The 10,050-nt window shown below is 41.1% G+C and overlaps 1 protein-coding gene across 1 annotated transcript in view; it reads right to left on the bottom strand.

Annotated features, from left to right (window-relative positions):
- Positions 1 to 4,439: 4,439 nt before the first annotated feature.
- LOC125106834 (uncharacterized) overlaps positions 4,440 to 10,050 on the bottom strand; it is a 111,896-nt gene continuing 106,285 nt past the window's right edge. The window contains exon 4 of the mRNA XM_047741460.1: positions 4,440 to 4,562. The gene's annotated coding sequence lies outside the window, so the exon portion shown is untranslated. The remainder of the gene's footprint in view (positions 4,563 to 10,050) is intronic.

Raw genomic sequence — 10,050 nt, 5'->3', positions numbered from 1 at the left:
CTTATCACCAGGAAAATCAAAACCACAATAAGATATCCCCTCGCACTTGTTAGAATAGCTGTTATCCAAAAGATATAACAAGTGTTGATGAGGATAAGGAGAAAGGGGGACCCTTGTGTGCTATTGCGGGGGAGCATAAACTGGTGCAACCACTATAGAAAACAGTGTGAAGTTTCCTCAAAAAATTGAAACTAGAACTACCTTATGATCCAGCAACTCTACTTCCAAGTATTTAGACAAGGAAATGGAAACACTAACTCAAAAGATATCTGTACACCCATATTCATTGCAGCACTTTTTATAATAGCTAAGCTATGGAAACAACCCAACTGTTCAGCAATAGATGAATGAAGAAAATGTGATACACACGTACACACACACACACACACACACACACACACACACACACTGGAATACTACGCAGCCATAAATAAGAATGAAATCTTGCCATTTGCATCAACATGGATGGACCTTGTGGGCATTATGCTAAGTGAAATAAGTCAGAGAAAGACAAATATTCTCTCACTTATATGTAGACTTAAAAATAGAAACAACAGAAAACCAAGCTCAAAGATAGAACAAATTGATGGTTGCCAAAGTTGGGAGCAAAGGGAGGGTCAAATGGGCAAAGATACAAATTTCCAGTTATAAAATAAATAAGTTAAGCCATAAAGGTGTACTATACAGAATGGTGACTATGTTTAATGACAATGTATTGCATTTTGAAAATTGCTAAGAGTAGATCTTAAAAGTTCTCATCACAAGAAAAAAGGTATTTTATAACTATATATGGTCATGTTTACTACACTTACTGTCATGATCATTTTGCCATATATACAAATATCAAATAATTATGCTGCACAGCTGAAAGTAATATAATGTTATATGCCAATTATACCTCAATCAAAAAATTATAGTCAAATCTGCTAGTCTTTTAATTTATGATTTGAAATAATATTTTTATAATAGCCCAAGATTATAAAATTGTCATCTTAGTTTTCTTTTAGCACTTTCTCATTTTACTTTCTAAGTTTACACTGTAGTCTCCATTTGACCTGGAATTCCTGACATAAACTCTAGATAGCACATCTGATTGCTCACTTAGCACATCCACTTTGGTTTCTGACTGGCATCTCACAGCTGTCATGGTTAAATCAGAGATTTTTGTATCCCCCTCCACCGATCTGCTTTTCCCTAGTCTTCCTGGCCTTAGTAGATGGCACTGCAATTTCTCCAGTTGCTCAAACCACAAGCCCATCCATAACTGTGCAGTCCTCTCTTTCTCTCACTTCTAGCATCTAATTTATCAGCAATGTCTCTCAACTCTACCTTCAAACCATATCCCAAATCCATCCATTGTCCTAGTTGTGCTGATACCACCTAAGCCTAAGGGAGCAGCATCTTTTTTTTCCTGGACTGCTGTGACAATCTGGTCACTGAGATCATTGCTTCCACTCCCTCCATCCCCACACATAACTGATTCTCTATGTAGCAGCCAAGGAGATTTAAAACAGAAGACCGAGTTACATAACTCCCATGTTTAAAATTCTATCATCACTGAAGACACAAGATCTACAGCCTTTACCATAGATTTCAGGGCTCCAAGTAACCCCATGTCACACATGCCTGTTAGACTCCAGTTCTTCTTCTCCCCCTGGTTCCAGTGTTCTCCAAATAGCTCCTCTAGAGCCTTTTGCTATTTCTTCTTCCTAGACTTAACTTCTCTCAAATCTTCAAATGGCTGGTGGCTTCCTTTCAATTCAGATCCCAGCAAAGATGTTGCCTTCTCAGCAAGTCTTTCCCTGAGCATATATAAAGTTCTTTAAAGTTCTTTCCATCATTTTCTCCCCCTTTCCAGTTTTGTTACATCACAGTACTTACCTTCACCCCCTTTTGTATGCTGGTCAGAGTATAAACCAAATGAAAAGATTCCAGCACCCATGCCCCAGTCAGAGCTTTAAATACAGGCCACCGCAATGGGATGGTGCCTTGGAAGGTTCACTCAGGCTGTAAAGGGGAAGGCAGACCTCAGTGGGATGGAAGCAAAAGCAAGGGGAGCTGGAGGGTGGCGGAGGGAGGCAAGGAAGCCAATGGTGAGCTTGCAGCTCTCAAGGTCAAGCTCTGTGTCTTACAGTTAAGTCAGTTCGGGTACTCCCCAACAAGGTCTAATTTAACCTCTTAGAACAGTGCTTAGAAAGAGCCAACTGCTTCGTCCCGTGGAACTGTGACCAATGGGAAAGATGGTAGCAGAATTAACAAGACCCACCAGGGAGGAAGCCCTGTATTTCCTCTGTGTGTGTTTTTGGAGGGGGGGGGTGGGGATGGGGTGTGTGTGTGTGTGTGTGTGTGTGTGTGTGTGTGTGTGTTTTAAGTCTCAAACTTAGAAGGGAAAAAAAAAAAACCCATAAATATATTCTTTCCTGAATTTCCTGGCTGCCCTTAGCCAGCTCTCAGCAAGAAAGGCCAAGTTCTCCTAACCTCTGTGAGGAAGGCCAATAGGCTGACAGCTGGATATCAATATTTACATTCTGTTATCACGTCTGCTGAGGAACCCCAGGCCTAAAAAGCTAAACTGAATTATTCTCGTTTTATCTCTCTACTGCTGGGTTCTGAAAAAAACACTTCCTCTTTTTGAAAGCACAGGGTTTTGTTTTCTTTTTTTAAGGCCAATATAATTTTCTTTCCCTAAAATATCATAAAGACTTCTCACCCCAAAAGTTAACCCTTCCCTAGCTCAGTTGGCACTCAGTATATCTGAAGTGCAAACTGATTGACATGACTTGTTATAAGCCAACATTAAAACAATCTGCCATCTGCAAGACACATCTCCAACTCTTGGGTAAACAACAAGGAAAACAGACTTTAAGTGACCACTGACATGAATCAGCTGTGAGCAACAGCAAAGGAAAAACATGTAAAGGGCCTGGGAGGCCCTTTCTGGGACTTAGATTTTATTGAAAAGGAACTACCAAATGAAACATTAGGAGAGTCGGCTGGCCACTTGGGGTAGAGGCAGTGCTCCACACACATCCCACAGATCACAGGAAGGTTGCCAGATACACACTGTCATTGGGAAAACAAAACCAAAAAACCCCACAAAACCCACCATAACAAATGTGCTTGGCAAGATATTACACATGGTACCCAACGTCAGATCGTGAAATAGTTTACCTTTCTCCAGGGTCATACTTTTTCTTTTCTTTATTTCCTTTTCTTCTCCCATTGTAATCTTCGTGAGATGCACAGATGCAGTCTGGAACAATCCAGATTTATTTAGAGTGTCTATTTTCTGTACTGTAAATGGGTTGGTTTACATGGGGTCAATGCTTAGCAGGTAGCTCTGCGAAAGAATTTCTTTCTCTTGCAAATAATGTAAACATCCAGCTGTCTGTTTACAAATGTGAAGATGGAAGAAAACACCTTTGGTCTTTTGGTTTGGCCTTTTAATTCATTTCTTTGTTGCACATGCAGTGTCTTTTCAAGCATGTTGACCCCATGGTCACCCTCCCTTAACCTCATGTTCAAGTTTCCCACAACCACCCACCAAGATCTGAGTGGAACTTGTCCAGAGTCTGGTCTGCAGGGTGTGTGGCAGTTTCCCCCTCACACATTGCAACAACAGCCAACAAGGGGGCATGACTGTGCATGGACCTATAGCCACAAAGTCATTCTTAAAAGGAAGTGGCCAAAAAAAGTTCTCAAATTGTCACTTGTTGGCAAGCAGGTACAAGAGCTTCATGAACACCAATGCAGAATTAAGAAAAGGCTCAATGTTTCAAACCATGCATTGGGGTTTTTCCTTACCAGCAGCCAGGAAGTTTGAATAATTTGATGGGAACAGTTGCCATGTTCTGAATTTGACAGCAATGACTGCATGTTGCATCTTAAACTTGGCATGTGTGGAACATTTTGGGGAGGTTATTTTTGTGTTTTGTTTTTGTTTTTTTACAGATCAGCATTGGAACCCTTCCCGTGTGAGGAATTCCTATCTTACAACCATTGTAGGGAAAACATTTCTGAGAAGTCTCCAGTCTCATCTTCTCAGTCTCCTTTGAGGTTGGGGCAGATGTGTGGCCTGCACTTGACCAACAAAGTCACCTGATGAGAATCAAGTACTAACAATATAACGGCAGTGTATGGCCCATCCGGCAGTTGGGGACAGTAGCTTAGGGTCTGGCAGTGTTGGTGGGGGGGGGTGGCACTGCAGGCACAGAAGGGGAGCTGCACTGCAGGGACACAGGTAGATCTCCACCATTCCCAGCAATCCTACAGGCTTTCCGGTATCCTCTCCAGACATTTAAAAAATCAATCCAGGGGCAGTTTCTGTTGCTTACGAAGGACCAGTGAAATAGAGCACTCTGCACAGGGCAGTGGTCCAATTCTGGCATCTTCCTAAGAAGGACATCTTGGCAAAAACAGCACGGGGACCAAGGCCCTACCTTAGCTAAGGTCTCCTCTTCATCACCAGCATTGTGCTCCTGTCTTCAAAGGCAACTTGACTCTTCTCTCAATTCTTCGTGGGTGTGTGCCAAATTTTCATTCCAATGAATGAAATTTTCATTCTGGTGAAACAACAGGAAATAAACACCAGTGTTCACAGTTAACTTTGATTCCCTTCAAGATGATGAGAGCAGATTTGCAGGGATATTTAAGAGATGGGTTCTTGATGCACAAACTGTTTGATTCCATTTCTCCTGAAAATATATATGTGCTTCTATATAACATACATATATGTTATTTATAAGGTATATATATATTCACATAGAGAGTGTTTACTGGCTTTTTTAGGGCAACTCTGAAGTGGCCCCTCTTTTCTCAACAGCTAATTTTATTATAATAAAGACTTTTCGAAAACAGTACTCTAAGCACGATGTATTTATTTTTAAAAGGTAACACTAACAACAAAAAGCTGAAAACAAAGGGGTTAGATTGCTGTGGTGCTCATACAGCTAGTAAGTGGATGAGCCGGAGGCTGAGAAGAACTTAATTATGGCTCCCAACCTGCCCTAGACTCATCAATGGATTCTGCACTACATGTGTCTCATGCCTCCTTTTTTAGTGCGAAAAAAGCCTTTTGTAACCAGGCAGGTACAGATGCTATCAGCATGAGTTACGCCCTAGAGAGGTGAGCAAGCATTTGCTTTGTTGGATTGCAAGATCAAGCTCTCTAAATATGACCTCTATCTTCAGTGGTGTTTTACTCTACTTTTCAAAATATAATTCTTTGAGTGGGAGATTTAATAAGGTAACAATGTCACCTTCCAGCAAAATCTCCGAAAAAGATTTCTCAGAGTCCCTGGGATGTTTCCCAAGAGCTTCTCCCCATGGCTGAGTAGCCATCATGTGACTTCTGTCATTCCTCTTTCTTCTTTATTCACGTCTGCTTTTCCTGTGCCTTTCCCCTGAAGGTGCTGTTTCTCCCTGTCCTGGTGCTGTTAGCTGGGCCCAGTGACACGGGTGTGCCCCCTTCCTTTCCATTTTCCAGATTCTTCACATAGAAAAGATTCCACTGGGAACATTTTTAAATGACAACAATAAAAACTAGATGGAAAATGCTATTTATACCCTTTAGATTAAACTAAAATATGCTATTTATGTTTTTTTTAACTCTTAAGTACTTAAACTTATTTTGACTCTCAGAAATGAAGTGCAACCCTTTCTGGTCCAGTGAATAAATTCTATCCACTTTGATAAGTTTCTCTTTCCTCTCTGAAGGTCACTGGTTTTTAATAAGTCAGTATACTTGTCTGGGATCTCTTTTGAGGTATGTGAGTGGATACCAATTAGTTCCCAAAGGCAAGCAGAACAGACACTACAATTGCTATGGACTTTGTGTTTCCTCTCAGATGTAATGAGTTCTTTATGTATTAAGTAAGATGTTCATTCTTTGCCAGATTATGGCAAAAGTTTTTTTTCCCCCAATATGTTTATTTTGAGCATTTTAACTTTTTTCTTTCTTAGCACTTATGTTAATTTAAATTAAGTATTTGCATGAATCACTGTGTGATATTTGATACAACAATTTCTCACTAACTTCACATCTATCATCCAACTGTGGCTGTGGCCATCTCTTACCTGGACTACGTCAACAGCTCCTCACTAGGCCCCCTGCTTCCCCTCTTGCCCCTTAGAGTTCATTCTCCAGCAGTCGGAAGAAGCCCATTAGGACAAAAGTGTGATTATGACACTCTTCCCCAAAAATCGCCTGGATGGCTCAGTCGATTAAATGTCTGCTTGCCAGCTCAGGTTATGATTCTGGGGTCCTGGGATCGAGCCCCAAGTCAGGCTTCCTGCTCAGCAGGAAGCCTGCTTCTCCCTCTTCCTCTGGCCCTCCCCAGTGTTCATGCTTTCACTGTCTCTCTCAAATGAATGCATTTTTTAAAAAAAAATCAATAAAAAATTTTTTAAAAAAATCTTAGGTAAAGGCTCCCCTCCTATCACCTTCCTCTCACTAAGCTTACAAGACCCTAAATGATCTATCGATTTGTTGATAAGTTGAGTCCCCGGCTGCCTTCCTCACCTCAGTTGACCTCCCTGACCTCAACCACTTTGCTTCTTCCCCAAACCCCAACCTCCGTCCTGCCACACCAGCTTCCATACTATTGCTCCGGCTTAGCACACATGCCCCTACCTATGAATCTTGGCACCCTCTATCCCTCTACTCGAAATCTCTTTCCTAGATATTATCATCTCAATCCCTTGCTCTTTTTAAGTCTCTGCCTGTGTTTTGATGTCCTTCTTTCTGACTTTGTCCATCTTCCAATTGTATCCAAGCTCAGGTGAGGGAGAAGTAAGGGTGTATTAGCTGGCCCCTCAAACTCCAAGGGCGTCTTATAGCTGATGTTGTTATTCTCAATGGAAGCTTTTGAAAAGTTTTGTTTCCTGAATTTACAAGAATCTAACTGGTTTTGATATTTTGATCTTGTACTGAGGAAGGTTGGTGAGCACCCATATTAGTTCTTATAGTTAATCCATAGATTCTCTCCAAATGCCTTTGCTTTCACTCATGTCATCTGAGGCCAGTTTTGTTTTTTCTTTTCAAATCCCCTTTTCATTTAGTTCTCTTTTGGTCTTACTAGGACATCTACAACAATATTGAATAGAAGCAGTGATAGCTTGCATCCTTGTCTTATTCCTAACTTTAAAGGGCATGCTTTGAAAATTTTCCATTAAACATCATGTTTGCAGCAGGTTTTGCTAGACATCCTTTATCAGAACGGAAAGGTTCCCTTTTATTGTATTTTGCCGAGAAAGACTTTTTTTAAAAAAAGATTTTATTTATTTATTTAACAGAGAGAGAGAGAGAGAGGTCACAAACAGGCAGAGAGGCAGGCAGAGAGAGAGAGGGGGAAGCAGGCTTCCAGCTAAGCAGAAAGCCTGATGTGGGGCTCGATCCCAAGACCCTACAATCATTACCTGAGCCAACGGCAGAAGCTTAACCCAATGAGCCACTCAGGTGCCCCCTGAGAAAGACTTTTAATCATAAATGCATACTGAAGAATAATGAAGACAGTCTTGCCCTTTAAGATATTGATATATCTGTAACTCTGTCCTAAAGAGTTACAATAAAGAGTATAGTACTAGCACAAGGGTAGATAGAACAATAGCAGATTAAGAGTCTAGAAATAGATGCAAATGTATATAAGAAGTCGGATGATTTATTCTGGTTCATCTTTGTCTCTTTTTGTGACATTTTCCTTTTTCTCTGTTAAAATTCCCTCTTGACTATTGTTATGGCTTCTCTTCCCAGTCACTGGAGCCATGTCTTCTAGTACCCTACTGAAGAAGCAATTTTCATTTTAATTCTCCAATAGGTTATTTTCAGAGATTTCTTTTATTCTTTCAAATGGTGTTCTTCATCATCATCATCATCATTATCATGATTATTATTATTATTTCTTATTCTGGAAAAAAATGTTTGAAGCTCAACTCTGCTGCTTGGAAGGTAAGGATATATGGTGTGTTCTTTCTACCTAAGCCTCAGCTTCCTTATCTGTAAAAAGGACAAGCAGAACTCTTACATCAGCACGTTCTTGGAAGGAATAAATATGTTGCTGTGTATAACCTGCCTGGCATAGTATCTCACAGTGGGCAGCACTCCATATCGTTTTGCTTTAATAAATACATTTGGGTTTGTTTTTCCTTATTCTTCTTCCATCGTGGCAAGTCCTAGTTAAACCTGATGAGGTGTGTGCATCGTCCTGCTCTCATGTGTGATGGCTGAATTCTCTTTCCGGGTCTGCAATGAGACAGTAGGCTGGGGAGCACTGCATCCCATCCAATTTCCAGATCCTAGTAGTCTTTCAAACAGTGCACCCCTGATATGTTGAAATGACATCTTCTGCCATGATGCTTGGTTCACTTATCCTCTGAACGAAAGTTGTACATAAAAAGCTAACACTCATTCTCTATTACAAAGTTATTCAATCCCATCCTATGGCATTTTATTCATAGAGAATATAGTCCTAAAAGATAATATCTATGAAAGTATAGGCTTATACTTGAAGACTGTCAGCTCATGGTGATGATGTTAATGATGGACAACAGTGATGGCAATGCTTACTAAGCATTGCATTTCAAGTGCAAAAGATTCCTAGCTAACTCATAAACATTTGAATCAGCAGCTCCTCAAGCAAAAAGTCACGGTGCCTAACTGTAGTGCTCTCAGTGGGGACACACATCCCTTGTATATGTCAGCTCTTGTGTTGGCTCTTTGAGTCTCTATTGAGCCACCTGGAAGACTCAAAGCCTAGAATTTCAGCCTGTTAAGCTTGTCTGTACAATGCAAATGGCTGAAGGGTCACACTTACCAACAAAAACAAAAGGAATTAAAAACCATCAGAAAAGGGGGCGCCTGGGTGGCTCAGTGGGTTAAGGCCTCTGCCTTCAGCTCAGGTCATGATCTCAGGGTCCTGGGATCGAGCCCCGCATCGGGCTCTCTGCTTGGTGGGGAGCCTGCTTCCTCCTCTCTCTCTGCCTGCCTCTCTGCCTACTTGTGATCTCTCTCTCTCTCTGTGTCAAATAGATAAAAAAAAAAAAAAATCTTAAAAAACAAACAAACAAAAAAAACCATCAGAAAGGGTTTTCAATGATGGTTGTAGAAAACTGAAGATACTTGAGATGTATACAACAGATTTTTTTAAGCTACTATTGCACCTAAAATAGTTTAAAGGCTGCTATATATCCTGACTAAAGATAAGTTAAAATAAAATTAGAGAAAGAGTTGAAGTGAGATAAACGCCTGCCAAATATTTGACCAGCCTGTAAAAGAATGTCTTGTTTTCTTCCCATATTTTTTAAAGAGGAAAGCTCAGGGTCAGATAGAGCGGGGTACACTCAGCTCAAGAGTCTTGGGCAGACACAAACTCCATGCATGCTGGTGTATTAGCAGCAGGGTAATTGCAATGGGCAAAATGATCTACAAAAAAACCACCCCAGGGGCGCCTGGGTGGCTCAGTGGGTTAAAGCCTCTGCCTTCGGCTCAGGTCATGATCTCGGGGTCCTGGGATCGAGCCCCGCATCGGGCTCTCTGCTCAGCGGGGAGCCTGCTTCCCTTCTTCTCTCTCTCTGCCTGCCTCTCTGCCTACTTGTGATCTCTGTCAAATAAATAAAATCTTAAAAAAAAAAAAAACCACCCCAGACTCAGTATTGATCCCCAATGGGCAGGACTGTTCCAGGCTTGTGCTATGCTAATATCAAAGGTAGTCCAATTCAGTGGGCAGAGAATAGCAACAGAACCATGGTGTTCTGATTGCTACTGGTGTATCTGGTTAAGAACAAAAATCTTGGCCAGTTCTTGGAGGATATAATTTCTGGGAACAGTAATGGTCAAGGCTAGGAAGAAAAGTATCACAACCCTGGTCAATTGAGTTGAAGTTCATGGAAGCCTCAGTCCTTGTGCAAATAAGAAAACCAAGAGGGAAGCTCAGTGAACACAGCAAGGTTAGGAAAATGTTTGCGTCCACACAGAGTGCTCATATATAGGTTTGCTTGCAAAAAATTCATTCCATGTCCAAGCAGCAGATGGACAAATCTTAATATGGCTGCCTT

Source organism: Lutra lutra, chromosome 8 (genome assembly GCF_902655055.1).
Source record: "Lutra lutra chromosome 8, mLutLut1.2, whole genome shotgun sequence".
NCBI classification, from domain to species: domain Eukaryota; kingdom Metazoa; phylum Chordata; class Mammalia; order Carnivora; family Mustelidae; genus Lutra; species Lutra lutra.
Note: the sequence above shows the minus strand (reverse complement) of the source record. Positions and strands in the feature narration are given on the sequence as shown.